This window comes from Anolis carolinensis, chromosome 1 (genome assembly GCF_035594765.1).
Source record: "Anolis carolinensis isolate JA03-04 chromosome 1, rAnoCar3.1.pri, whole genome shotgun sequence".
NCBI lineage: Eukaryota > Metazoa > Chordata > Lepidosauria > Squamata > Dactyloidae > Anolis > Anolis carolinensis.
The window spans coordinates 109,148,360-109,163,635 of record NC_085841.1 but is presented as its reverse complement, the minus strand read 5'-3'; the positions used below and the strand labels follow the sequence as shown (position 1 = coordinate 109,163,635).

The 15,276-nt window shown below is 43.0% G+C and overlaps 1 long non-coding RNA gene across 1 annotated transcript; it reads left to right on the top strand.

Annotated features, from left to right (window-relative positions):
- Nucleotides 1-8,056, top strand: LOC134298919 (uncharacterized). Its single transcript, XR_010006041.1, has 2 exons — nt 1-1,390; nt 4,581-8,056. It is a non-coding gene; the product is annotated as an uncharacterized LOC134298919 (long non-coding RNA).
- Nucleotides 8,057-15,276: the final 7,220 nt, after the last annotated feature.

The following is a 15,276-nucleotide window of genomic DNA, read 5'->3' as shown; positions in this document are numbered from 1 at the left end:
TACCATCAGCCATGATATCTTCCTAGGCTAGCTCCAAGAGGTTATCATAGAGGTGACTCTTAATGTAATCCTGATCCAACATCCAGTTTGATTTCCTGACGGTAGCACTGGATCACCGTGTTTCTGCCACCTTGACAATTTGATTATGTGGGGTGCCAAGTCTACTCAACACTATTTAAGATCCAGTTCTGGGCACCACACTTCAAGAAGGATATTGACAAACTGGAATGTGTCTAGAAGGGGGCTGCCAAGTCACCCAGTCTGGTTATTGGCAGGATGAGAGTTAAGTCAGGCTTTCCATCACTATATCCTGTACAATGAGCCCATGGTATCCATTAAGGTTTGGTTCCAGGACACCTGTGGATACTAAAGTCCATAGATGCCCAAGTCCCATTGTGTACAGTGGCAAATAAATAAATAAATGGCAGGCCTCATATAAAAAGGAAAAATCAAGATTTATTTTGTGGCTTAAAAAATCCCAGCAACATTCAAGCTGTGGATGTTTGAATCCGTGGATGAAGAATCCATGGGTATAGCGGGCAAACTGTACTGACTCATTTACTGTAGTTCTGGTATAACATTCTTGTTTTCAAGGATTGTGTAAACCATCTTCCTACCTTCTCTTTCTGTGTATTGATTGCAGAGAGGACACAGAACTTCTTTTCCCAATAAAGTTAACTTTCCTTTGTTGTGGCAAAGTGAATTTTTAAACTCTGAATATTTTTGTAAGCAACAAAATCCTTCAAACTTGCTCTAAGAGGGTTAAAAAATCCCTTTCCCATCATTTCTCCTGCCCCCCTCCCTTAAGGACGCCATGGTTAAAATAAGTCTATACCCAGAGTAACCCTAATTTCCATATGCAGATTTCTCTCTCCACTAGCAGCCTCTTTCTCCAGTCTCCCCCTCTCTCTCATTGTGTCTGTCTGATTTTTCAGACCATCTTTATTCCATCTTCTCTCTTTCCCAGCCTAGTCTTTTCTGCAGGACAAAGCTATAATATCCTCCAAGCAAAGATTTTAAGGTGGTTGTTCCAGGCATGAAACAATGAAGCAGCAGGGGAGTAAGAGTAGAAGTAATACTCTTAATTTGGGCTTCCTCTGCCTCCCTTCCCAGTAAAGTTGCCCAGGACAAAGTACCTAGACAAAAGAGACTCTATAGTGGACCCCTCAGAGGAAGCAGATGTCCTGGACTTTTGATTATCTTTGGCATGAAAAATACAACAAGCAGAGGAAACACATCGGCACAAAAGCCTGCAGTCCGGCAGCTACATTTTCTCTGTGGGAGCAGATTCTCAGTGTCTTCCAAGAAGGCGCAACATGCTGCATGCCCAGTGAGTTGGATTTAGTAGCAAAAGAGGTTGGAGTTCTCCGGAATGACAAAGAGACCAGAGGTAAGGAATCTGCTTCAATCTTGTTGGTCCTGTTTTGTTGTTTTAAATGGCTGTCCTTTCAAGGTTTGAAGCCCAAAGGAACAGAGATGAAATGTGCCTTAGCTGTGCTTCCTGAGCCTCAGAAGTTAATGTACAGCCTTGCATCCATTTGTGCGGCTTGTAAACATTACTTTGCTGGTTGCATCTTTTCAAAATGAAATGAATCTATTAAGAGTTGCTGGTTTCCATCAGTGACATCATGCTTAGAGCTAAAAGCAGGTATGTAAAGTCTCACTCACACAGATGGAATTTGCTTGAAATGATTTGATCTGTAGTAGATTTCTCTTAGGTGTGCTTTGATTTAAATCCATACATTTAGAAGAAGAGAATCTCTCTCTGTTTCTTTGTATATGTGTTTTTTTTAAGAGACACACTTTTAGTGCAGAAGCTGCAAATGGTGGATAATTAAATACAGTATTTAGCCTGACTGTTTTGAAGCCAAGGAATAAGGTAATAAATTTTATTGTACTAATCAGACACAAGATGTTCCCTGTGTTAATTGGGTTAAAAATTGCAGCACTTATTAGAAATTCTAATTTCACAATGCAGCACTGACAATAAGCTCAGCCAGTGAATTATTCACATCTCTAATTTGCTCACTTAATGAGAGTGTGCTGTAATCAGAGTGCAGAGAAGCCTTCCTATGCATTATGTATGATGCTCAGGACTTAAATGCAGGACATTATGAAGCTCTCAGTGGTTCCATAATTAGTTTTCCATAAGATAGGTCCTAGATACTCACAGATAAAAGTTATACAGTTGAAATACTATCAAGGTGTCAACACACACTTGTAAAAAAATAATACTGAGTCTTGTTTTAGTTTTTTCAGACATGCTTCTTTTTATTCAATTTGTTAACAGAAGGGGGGAGAAAGTAGTCCAGCTATTGTTGGAAAATGGCCCCACAAAAAGTTCCTTTGATTTTACTTCCCAAAGAAGTTTGTGCTTGAAGTTTTTGTGGGATGTTCTGTTAGCTATTTGTCTATATTTTACATGTGTTTCATCTGTTATGATGCTAATAGTTGATGATTCAACAAGTGTTGGCAGCTGTATATTGTACATTTTATCATGTAATATGTATAATGTTGATGATAACAAAGGATTAAATATTAGCTGTTAGAACAGTTAGTTACAGATCTCACTGGAAACCTAAAACAATTTTAGTTGTAAGGATGCAGTTTCTTGACAAATACCTCAAAGACATGATAGCAGTCCAAGCAGCTGGGCCTACCAGTACTTAACATTTCCCACGATGCCCTATAGTAATGCTATCTATCTATCTATCTATCTATCTATCTATCTATCTATCTATCTATCTAGGTATTATGAGATATCCAAATAGTGGCACCATGGAATTTCCATAGCATTTTCTGAGTTAAGGAATGCTCAGAACTATTTTTGCCAGTTCTTTCATTTGAAATATAGCCTCCAGCATCTGCTATTCACCAACCAATTCATGGGGTTGCCATAAATTGACAGGTGACATGAAGGCACATATGCACTCACACATCCATATGGGAATGCAACTCGGGGAAATATCAAGTATCAACCTCTGATTTCTTTGCTCAGTCTCACTCTTGATGCCTTGTTTTTGATCCCTTTTAAAAACCAAAGTGAATAGATCATTTGAACAGGGTTGAGTGACTGGGTCTATCTGCCATTTGAATTTTCTGAAAAATCCTGATGTAGCATTGGTACAGGGCATTGTGGGAAATGTTAAATTGTGGTAGGCCCAGTTACTTGGACTGCACAGCTATCCCTTAACATTTCACAGAAGAATAGTTGAATTGCAGATAATTCCTAAAAGTCTCAGTTTTCAACTGATTAGATCCATTTTCTAAATTTCCATTAAGAACTGATTGATATATTAATTGTTAAGTCTGCTTATGCTAATCATTCCTTCATATCCTATCATGTTCACATAAAAGAACATTGAATTTCAAATATCTATGATGATGATGATGATGATGATGATGATGATGATAATGATGAGAAGAATAAGAATAAGAATATATTTTATGTATTACCCGCCTCTCCTAATGGCTCGAGGCAAGGTACAACAATTCAAATAGAAATGAACATAAAAATACAATACATTAAAAAATTCTATGGATTAAAAAAAACACACTCACCCACACATATATGAAAACTTATACCAAACACGGCTACAGAATTGACATATATTGGTAATAGAATGCAAATCAAAATTCATGATTAAAAGTTGATTGTGTAGGCCTACCAGAAGAGTTGGGTTTTAAATTCCTACACCTTGTTTAGCTGTTAGATCTCTACTGGCAAGTCAATCCACAGTCATGGGACAGCCGTTGAAAAGGTCTTCTGGGTGACAGTCGCCAGTCGAGTTCTAGCTGGTTAGAGTAGATGCCCCCAAGAGAACCTCAGTGTCCTAAAGGACGGATTGTTCAGGAGAAGATGATCCTTTACGTAACCTGGACACAAACATGTAGGGTCTTTAAGATCAAAACCAACATTTGTACTTTGCCTGGATATGAATTGGCAGCCAGTGGAGTTACTTTTTAGGTCCTCCAGTTCTAGGAAGGAGTGCAGCTGACGTATCAGCCGAAGCTGGTAGTAAACACTACTCATGGTTGTATCTACCTGGGATGACATTTAGAGAGATGGATCCAAGAGCATTTCCATGCTGCGATCATAGTATTTCAGGGGGTTGACACACACAGAATTGGTTGACACACCTGCATTCCTAGGTTAGGACTCTTGATGGCAAGCACTTCTATTTTGTCTGGATTCAGTTTCAATTTGTTTTTCCTGATCCAGTCCATTACCTCATCCAGGCATTCATTCAGAGGATACATGTTATCCTTAGCTGAAGTTGTTTTCAAAGACATGGAGAAACATATTTGGGTGTCATCAGCATACTGATCTCTCTCAGTGGTTTCATATAAATGTTAAAAATGATATGTTGAACATGCATCCAGTTCCCCAAATATCTCTCTCTGTTTCAAAAGAGCATATGACATCGCTAAAAAAAATCATTGAATCCTGAATTAGCAATATATGTAAATTTACCCCAGAAGTTCTGATGACTCTCTTTCAGGAGAAATAAAGTGGGGTATATTATTATTATTATTATTATTATTATTATTATTATTATTATTATTATTATTATTATAAGGAGCAGACCTGGCTATGGCTCACGAATGGGACCTTGAAGGAGGAAACAGAAGGCCTGATCCTTGCAGCCCAGGAGCAAGCCATCAGGACAAATGCAATTAAGGCCAAGATTGAAAACTCAGCTGATGACCCAAAATGCAGACTGTGCAAGGAAGCTGACGGAACCACTGATCATATCCTCAGCTGCTGTAAGAAAATCGCACAGACAGACTACAAACAGGCACAACTATGTGGCCCAAATGATTCATTGGAACTTATGCCTAAAGTACCACCTCCCAGCAGCAAAGAACTGTTGGGATCACAAACGTGCAAAAGTATTGGAAAATGAGCACGCAAAGATACTGTGGGACTTCTGAATCCAGACTGACAAAATTCTGGAACAGAACACACCAGACATCACAGTTGTGGAAAAGAAAAAGGTTTGGATCATTGACGTTGCCATCCCAGGTGACAGTCGCATTGACGAAAAACAACAGGAAAAACTCAGCTGCTATCAGGACCTCAAGATTGAACTTCAAAGACTCTGGCAGAAACCAGTGCAGGTGGTCCCAGTGGTGATGGGCACATTGGGTGCCGTGCCAAAAGATCTCAGCCGGCATTGGGAAACAATAGACATTGACAAAATTACGATCTGTCAACTGCAAAAGGCCACCCTACTGGGATCTGCACGCATCATCCGAAAATACATCACACAGTCCTAGACACTTGGGAAATATTCGACTTGTGATTTTGTGAAACGAAATCCAGCATATCTATCTTGTTTGCTGTGTCATACAATAAAATAATAATTTAACTGCTCCTACTATAAATGGAAGAAGGAATTAAGAAGGAAAACCCTTTAGGTCAATCAGGGCCCTCAGCGAAGGCCACATGCAGGCATAGATTGGATCTGCGCTGACTATATAATGCACTTCCAAACTGCATTGTATGACAGTGTAGATACAGCCTTAGCTAGTTGAGAGCCTTTCCTAACTGTTCCAAAAGCTAATTCACCTGGAAGCCATGGAATCACTCAGGGTGCATCTGCATTGTAGAATTAATGTAGTCTGACACCACTTTAACTGCCATGGCTCTTTATATTCTAAAATCCCATAAAATATATTAAAGGAAAAGCATGCTATCAGTCTCCAGGCTCACGGTATATGGTTAAAACAACAAAGACAATACTCTGGCAAGTATGGTAGCCATATTTTACTACCACCAGTTGAGGACTTCAGCTCATGCTGAAGGCATCTCCCTCCAGTATCAAATGAATATAAATTGTTCTGATGGGAGAGGAAGTGACCTAAAATGATCTTCAGTGGAATTCCACTTCAGTGGAATTCTACACATTTGAACAGGACTAGAAGTTGGTTCACATGGCTATTGGTCTACCTGACCTATGGCGAAATAAGTACTATATCTGAGGTGGAAGCAATTGCTGCAGATACAGGAACCACACTTCTCCTGATGTGATCTTATAAGGGCTGCATGCACTGCCAAAATATGTGCCCCTTTCCAACCCAAACTCCAGCCAGTGCTACCTTTGTTCACTTCTGGTCCTACTGAAAAAGAGGTGTACAAATAAATTCAGAGGCTTTGAAGATGGATACAACTAGATGTTAGTGTGTGAGAGAGGATGGCCTATGAGGAGGTGACAGAGAAAAAAAGAAAAAGAAAAGATGCAGAAGAAAGGACAAGAAAAGAAGGGCAGAGAGGGAAATTTACTTTGTCACAGTATTCTTAAATGAAAATAGATTTCATGGGCAAGGAAAAGAGTGTCAAGCGAGCTCTGAGATCAGCTGGGGAGGCTCTCTACTTGGTCCCACCTCTGTCTCAAGTACAGTCGGTGGGGACGAGGGAGAGGGCCTTCTCGGTGGTGGCCCCCCGGCTCTGGAATGCCCTCCCCAGGGAGATCAGGCAAGCCCCCACACTGTCCTATTTCCATTGGGACCTGAAGACCTGGCTGTTCAAATAAGCTTTTGAGAACGCCTAGGCCCCAATCAAACAAGTTTCTGAGAACACCTAGGTCCCCAGTTGACCAACATCATTTTTATAGAGCCTTACACTTCATCCCTTGTCCCATGGTTGTAGTTTTGTACTTACCCCTTGCCCTTGCACTAGTGTTACAGCCTGGCTATGTTTACCACAGCTAATTGTTATTGGATTGTTGAATGCCGTTTAAACAGAGCTTTAAGTCATGGTTTTATATGCTTGTTTTATTCAATTTGTGTTTTTATTTTAGATGTGGCGGGCTACAAGAATAAATTTATTATTTATTATATTAATAATGAGAACTGATATGGCAGTCTTTACAGCTGCTGGGGAAAAGAAGTGGTGCCAGTCTGAATTAGGACAAGGGAAGTGTGTGGCTATCAATAACATTTCAGTGTGGTATATTACAAGTAGGGAAGAATCCATGGCAGAATTCTCTGAATTGCAGCTGGATTATTTTGCTGATGTGGACAGCCCCTTATCTCACTGGAGAAAGTAACAGATGCATGATCTTCTAGGTGTGCCTCCATGTATATGTTGTATCTCTCTACAATTAATATTTACACAAATATTATTATTTACGGATTTAAAATATATGAGGTATTGGTTTTCCTTCTCTCCTTAAGGTATCTATGAGAATTGGGGGAGGGGGGAGGAGTATTAAAACACTATACATGTTAAATCAAAAAGAGAATAACCTGAATTAAATTGGTAGTGACAATTAAAGTGGACCCATTGTAGAATAGTGATCCAACATTTATGTGAATACAGTTAGTCTAATGCACTTATTCTAGTAATAGTTGTATTCAAGTCAGTCTAGTAGCATTCATCTAAGTCTAGCCAGAAACCTAATCTGAAAACCATGATAATAGTAGAGCATTGTGAACATGCAGCTTAATGTGATCAAATATCAGTGTTGGTCAACATTCAACAGAAGTCTCCAGTGGAAACTCATGTGTTGGGAGTGCATGCAGGATTCTCACTATTTAATATGCCTGTTCCTTTTCTTCTCCTTCCAGTCTGGAAAATGTTCTGATTGTTGCCCTGGATTGAGATTAAGGGATGCAATGCTCTAAAAAAGATCAAACTCTGCTTTCAGTAGACTTTAATAGAATGCTTTTGTATGTATGTCAGACTTCAATATTTTGGAACAAATATTCCTAATTATATATTTGCATAAGACAATGAACATATATAGCAGTTCCTGTTGACTCAGTTAATGCTACATTTAGAATAGAAATGACATGTTTTAGAATGGAAAAATGAAGATATATCTGCCCCAAGTTGTTTCCAGAGTTGGATTACTGTGAGTGCACTAGTTAAATTTCAATCTCTGCAACAGATTTTCTTTATAAATTTAGACATTCTTGGCCTTTTAAAAATGTAATATGTGTGTCGTCTTTTGTTCTCTTGAGATTTTATTGCATTCTCACAATGACATCTTTTCATCCTTTTTTCTTTTGAAATAAAGATAGCTTTGTCCCCGAGGATTGCTTTTAGAGAGCCCTGGGAAATTGCTGGTGTTTCTTTCTATTGTTATTAATTTTAAGGAAATATTTCATTTCTTCTTTATGAAACACTTGAATTGTACATATCCAGACATAAGACCTATGATGTAGAGTTAGTGCTCAATTTAAATCTTAGTGGAAACAATGGTGAGATTCTGTTCAGACTGTTCCAGGCATGGATATTTACTTTATATTGTGAAAGAAGATGTGCTAATACTTATATCAAGGTTTGTAGATGTTCAATGCAAAACTTTGAAAACTTACATTTGTTCAATCACAGATACAGAACTTCTGGCTAGCATGACTGTTGACCATGCTAGTTGAGGGAATCTGGTACTTTGTCTCTCCAAAAAGTTACTTTTCAAATGTTTAGTATAATGTGGCACCATCTCTATACACAGTGTTTTCTTGAGTTACATACGGAGTATAGGCAGGTACTATAGGCAGGTACATAGGTGGGTACAAGGAATTTCTTTATAGAACACTGAAGAAACAGCAGAAACAAGTAGGAAGATTGAAAATAAATACTGTTGCGTCAGATTGGAGAACGCTTGGACCATCATCTTCTACCACCTCCATGGTAGCAGATTCCTTCACACTCCTAACTCATGAAATGAAATATAATCATTACAAATGATGGTGTCTAGTCATGTTTAACTGCTTCAGGGATCTTCAGTAGAACTTTATCGAAAAGGTAAAGTACAGATGCTAAATAGAGAAACGAAGAATTATCTGAAATAATGTGCTGTCTTGGCTATACACCTGGGCACCCATTATCTATAAATCCAAAATATTCCTTAGTATGAGTGGCTGAGAGGGTGACACTTTGTTTTCTGGTGGATCAATGCAAATGAAACTTGTACTTCACACACAAAATTATTAAAACCATTGTATACAATTACCTTCAAGCTATGTATGTACATAAGATGTGTACGAGACATACATAAATTTCATGTTTAAACTCAGGTCCCATTTCCAAGATTATGTATTTATATGCAAATACAGATATTCTACATTTTAAAAAACAAAACAAAAACGAACCTAAACCCCTTCTGATCTTAAGCCTTTTGGATATCAGAAATGAAACTTATGCCTAAAGGAGACTGTAGTGTAACATAGATGTGAACTGCACATAGTACAATCCAGGCTTGGCTAACGTCCTGTGTCTGGAAGCATCAAGTGTCGGGAAAGGCAGATCATAGAAGAGGGAAGCAATTACAGGGGAGTCATGCTAGTCCAGGCCATAGTCTAAGGATTTCACTAGAGATAGATGTGCACTAGGAAGGCTTCAGCCATTCCAGAATCAGTCATGAAAATAATCCAAAAGGGAAAAATAATAAGACATGTCACTTAAGACAGGAATCAGAAATCCAAGAAAATCCAAGAGCATAAGAATACTGTGAGGCAGGTAGAATAAACTGTTTCATATAACAAGAGCACATTGGGAGCTCTCCAAGGTCCTGCTAGGATATGTACTGCTGCCTGACCTTGAGGTGTGAGGTGTTTAATCCCTCCGTGTTTCTGATACAAGCTTGAACAAAAGACACTGATTCTTTTTGGTGATGATGCTTTTTTGGCCAGTGCATGCAAATGAAGTGAGTGGTCGCTTGTTGCCCACTAATTCCAGCTGAGCTGGTAGCTTACCTTGCTGGATGCCCTCATCAGCCGTATGTGCCACCAGCTGTTCAGATTCTGGGAAGAAGTCATCATGTGGAACCAGAAGCCCTTCTGACTTACATACACCAGACTCCACAGGATGAGCCATGATAAAAGCAGCTATTTGAGAGAACCTGAAAGCCTTCCAATCCCTATTTTTTATTTGTTACTTCAAATGATCTTAGATAATAAGGAAAGAGAAGTTCATGGGCTTCATGTGGCTCTGGGGGTTATTTCTGTGGCTTCCAGGAGCCTCCTTTGCTTTGCTTTGCTTTGTTTTGCTTTGCTTTGCTTTTCTGTCCCCAGACACCACCTTCCCACATTCTACCATGTGGCCTGGTCAGTGGAGGCCAAGAACTGCCTTTTTCTCAAAAGGAAGGTATCCCCTGTCCCTAAACGTTAAGAATGGACATTTGGATCATTTTTATTCAGGCAATGCAATAAGTGTGATGACTCATGGGCCATGTAGTCCCGTTCCTAACGCTGTTGTGGCAGATGAAGAGGAAAACTTGGGTTTTCCACCATTTCAGCCAGAATTGGAACTTTCCCAGCCTGATTTGGAGCCCTTGCACCTGCAAGAGGTTTGCCTTCCAGAAATCTGCCAAACAAGCCCTGAGTCAGAATCTCCCCCATTTTCTCGCCGTAGTTATTATCAACAACAAAAAGGAGTTCAGCAGGCTAATCGCAGAAGCCTGAGAATCGCAGCCAAGCATTCAGCTGATTAAGACTGCTTCCATGAGAAATTCTAGGGAGTCATGCATCTGGACACAGAGATTGACTTTCGGTTCTGATTCCCCAGAGAAGTGTTCTTTGGTGGGAAAACGAGACCCTATTTAGGTTCCTTGCCCCAAAGGAATCTTGCGGAGTCAATTCGTCAGCAACTGGAGTAGATTGTGTGTGGACAGCGCTACTCCCGTTCCTGTTTCCAAGCCTTCGTTCCTGTTTCCAAGCCTCGTTCCTATTTCCAAGCCTTCGTTCACGTTTCCAACCTTGCCTTGCTTCCTGGACCTTGCCAAGTATTTTACCACGGATCTTGTCCTTGTTCCTCGTTCCTTGCTGCCTTGTATCAAGCCTTGTGTTCCAAGAATCAAGTTTACTTCCTAGCCTTGCCTCAAGTTCCTTGGACTAAGAACCTTGTCATCTCCCCTCACTTTGCTTGGCAAAGTGAGTGTTTCGGTTATTGGATTACCACTTTGGACCTTAATATTTTATATTGGACATTGTTTTCCTGGACTATAATTGACCTTTCCTGAAAGGTCTTCTTCTGAACTACATTCTACACTTATTTTATTGACTTTATATATTTCCTTAATAAAGATATTAGATAGATTCTGGCCTCTGTGTATGGTTATTGGTGCTCTGCAGCCTGGGTCATGACAGTTTGACTCCGCCACCCTAAGCACCAATTAACCTAGGCCAGAATGTCTACCGGAGCCGGACCGGGGGCCCAGCCACTCAGCTACACCATCGACAAGGATGAAGTGGACCGCATCCGTGATAAGCTCAATGCGCAGGAAGGAGAAATAAGGGGATTGAAGGAACGCGTAATCCGTCTCCCGGCCCTGGCGTTGCCAACCAAGTTTTCTGGAGAAGCTTCTAAGGTTCATGTTTTCCGTCGCCAATGCCAGGCTTATATAGAGGCCCGTAATGCCGAGTTTCCCCAAGAAGACATCAAGGTGGCGTGGATCTACAGTCTCCTAGACGGGCCAGCGGCCAACTGGGCGACGGCACTGTTCGACCAAGTCTCCCCACATCTAAGATCAGCGCAACACTTCTTGGATCACATTAAGGCGACTTGGGGGATCGAAGACAATTTGGAGGCAGCCGGCCACAAACTCCGGCGCCTCTCCCAAGGGGACAGACCCTTGTCCCAGTACATAGCCGAGTTCCGAGTGCTGGCCCATAACACCGGCAGGAACGACATAGCCCTCAGAGGACAATTTCGGGAGGGTCTCAACATCGAGATGCTGGAGGAAATCTCCAAGGTGGATCCTCCACACTCCCTTGAAGGACTCATTGAACAATGTTTACGGGCTGAAGTCATGCTTGCCAACAGAAAGCAATGGATCCGAGGCCAGAGCGGCAGGGCTGGAGCGAAACCTCCCGCTCCCACCGGCGTCCAGCCGCGTCCAGTGTGGAGAACCCCGCCACCAGCCCCATACCCCAGAGGAAGCGAGGAGGTGCCGATGCAGCTGGGCAATGTGCGACCCAGATTAGATGCTGCCGAGAAGGCCCGCCGCCAACGCCTAAATCTCTGTTGGTACTGCGGGAACGGGGGCCACTTTGCCAGAGAGTGCCCAGCCAAGGGGAAGCCCGCCGCCCGTCTGGCGGCGGCGTCCTCCACGGAGACGAAGGCGTCTGAGGCGGCTGGCGTGAAGCCGGCGGGGGAAGCCAGCGACCGGGCGTAGAGAGGCTCGCCAACCCGGTCAAAAACCCCACTCAAGAGCCGCCAACCGGGGTCCTATTTCTCCTAGTGGTCACCTTGTGGTCAGCGAAAAAAGGACCCGTCATGATCCATGCCATGATAGACTCAGGAGCCACAAACAATTTCATTGATAGAGAGTATGCCGACTCTCTGGGATTACAATATCACGATTTCAAGAACGCCCGTGTGGTGCAGGCCATAGACGGCCGCCCCCTCAAGACAGGTCCAGTAAGCCAGTGGTCAGAACCCACCAGAATGTGGATAAGGGAACACATGGAAGAGATTTCCGTCTTTGTTACCGAGGTTCCCCACTTCCCTGTGATTTTGGGAATCCCATGGCTGACACTCCACGACCCAAACATCTCCTGGTCCAACAGAGAACTGCAGTTTGCTTCAAAATATTGCCAAAACCATTGTCTTGTAGCCAAGGTCTGCCATGCCACAGACGCTGAACCCATCATCACCTTGCCCAAGAAGTACTCAGAGTATTGGGACGTATTCAATGAAAAAGAAGCCGAGAGACTACCCCCGCATAGACCTTATGACTGTGCCATTGACTTGGTGGAGGGGGCCCCGATCCCGCGAGGACACCTCTACTCCCTGACTGAACCGGAGCAAGAAGCTCTCAGGGAGTTTTTAGAGACAAACCTCCGCAAGGGGTTTATTAGACCCTCTCAATCCCCAGCCGCTTCCCCAGTGATGTTTGTAAAAAAGAAGTCAGGGGACCTACGCTTGGTGGTGGACTATAGAGCATTGAACAATATCACTAAGCGAAACCGGTATCCCCTGCCCTTGATCTCGGACCTATTAGACCGGCTTCGAGGGGCCAAGGTTTACACCAAACTGGATCTTCGAGGAGCTTATAATCTAGTTCGCATCAGGGAAGGGGACGAGTGGAAGACCGCCTTCCAGACTAAATTCGGTTTATTCGAAACCCTGGTCATGAATTTCGGTTTGTGTGGAGCTCCCGCAACGTTTCAACATTTTGTCAATGATATCTTTCAGGATTATCTAGACCGGTTCTTGATTATCTACCTGGATGATTTTTTGGTGTTTTCTAGATCACAATCAGAACATGAGAACCACGTTAGAATGGTGTTACAACGATTGCGGGATCATGGACTTTATGCCAAGCTGGAAAAATGCGCTTTTGATCTACAAGAGGTAGATTTCCTGGGATATCGTGTCTCGCCACTAGGGCTCACCATGGACCCGGCAAAAGTTTCAGCAGTATTGGAATGGCAGGCGCCAACCAACAAGAAAGAGGTGCAACGCTTCTTGGGGTTCGCGAACTACTACCGCAAGTTCATTCCAGACTTTGCCCGCTGGTCTGATCCAATCACCAGCTGCATCCGTGGGAAGCAGCCTTTCCGCTGGACAGAGCAAGCAGAGAAAGGATTCCAGCAGCTAAAGAAATTATTCACGTCCCAGCCAATCCTTCAACACCCAGATCCTGAAACCCCTTTTGTCGTACAGGCGGACGCCTCCGATGTGGCAATTGGGGCTGTACTCTTACAACCAGTGGGAGATCATCTTCACCCTTGTGCCTTTTACTCCCGTCAACTGACCGCACCAGAGAGAAATTATACTATTTGGGAAAAGGAACTTTTGGCCATAAAGGCAGCCTTTGAAACTTGGAGACATTGGTTAGAAGGGGCCAAATTTCCCATTGAGGTCCATACTGATCATCGGAATCTAGAGCATCTAAGAACTGCCCGCAAGCTAAATCAGAGGCAACAACGCTGGGCTTTATTCTTTGAGCGTTTCAACTTCCAAATCCACTATGTAACCCCAGCCCAGACCAAGCAAGCAGATGCACTGTCACGGAAACCGGAATATGCTGCAGGGCGCAAAGAGACCTTTGAATCCCAACTGCTGCAGCCCGAGAACTTTGCCACGCTCACTGTGGGAAATACCAAATCCACTCTAATTGATTCAGCTCCTCTACTCCAGGGCCCCTTTGTGCTCAGGAAATCAGGGCCAGTCAACAAACAGATGCCTGGGCTCAGGACCAACTTCGCCAAGGACTACAGTTTCCCTTCTCGCTTAAGGATGGGTTACTTTGCTATAGAAACCATGTCTACATCCCTCCAGGACCGGGCAGGGAAAAGGCACTTCGTCTGTGTCACGACTGCAAGCCAGCAGGGCATTTCGGACTATTTAAAACCATGCATTTGATCCTAAGAGATTTCTGGTGGCCCAAGATCCGCAAGGATGTGGAAAAATATGTCAATTCCTGCCCAGTATGCCAGCGCTCCAAGACAAGAAGAGAGAAGCCCTCAGGGCTTCTGCAACCCCTTCCTACCCCATCTGGCCCATGGGAAATAATCTCTGCGGATTTTATCACTGATCTACCACCTTCCTGTGGATTCACCACGATCCTAGTGGTGGTGGATCTTTTTACCAAGCTAGCCCATTTCATTCCCTGCGATGGCCTCCCCACGGCCAAGGAGACTGCAGATTATTTCCTTCAGCATATTTTCAGATTGCATGGTTTGCCCAAGAGTTTGGTCACAGACCGTGGGTCTCAATTCACCTCTCGTTTCTGGAAAGCACTACAAAAACTATTGGGCATAGACTCTCGTTTATCTTCGGCTCACCATCCCCAAACGGATGGGCAAACTGAGCGCACCAATGCCACTCTGGAACAATACCTTCGCTGTTATGTAAACTATCAGCAGGACAATTGGGCTTCCCTGTTACCGCTGTCAGAGTTTGCCTATAACAATGGTGTCCAGGCTTCAACTAAAGAAACCCCGTTCTTTGCAAACTACGGCTTCCATCCACGTTTCTTCCCTTCTATTGTTGAAACCTCAGAAGTTCCCGCAGCAGAGGACTGGCTGCAGGAACTCACAGCGGTGCAACAACTTTTGCTCCAGCAACTAGACCAAGCCAAGGAGGACTATAAACGCCACGCTGACAAACATCGCCAGCCGGGCCCCGAAATCAAGGTAGGAGACCGGGTTCTTCTGTCCACTCGCTTTTTGCCCTCCCATCGCCCTTGCCGGAAGTTAGATGCCCGCTTCATTGGTCCCTATCCGGTGGTGGCGCAACTTAACCCCGTGACTTTTAAACTCCAACTTCCGCGATCTATGCGCATTCATCCAGTGTTCCATCGCTCCCTGATCCTTCCG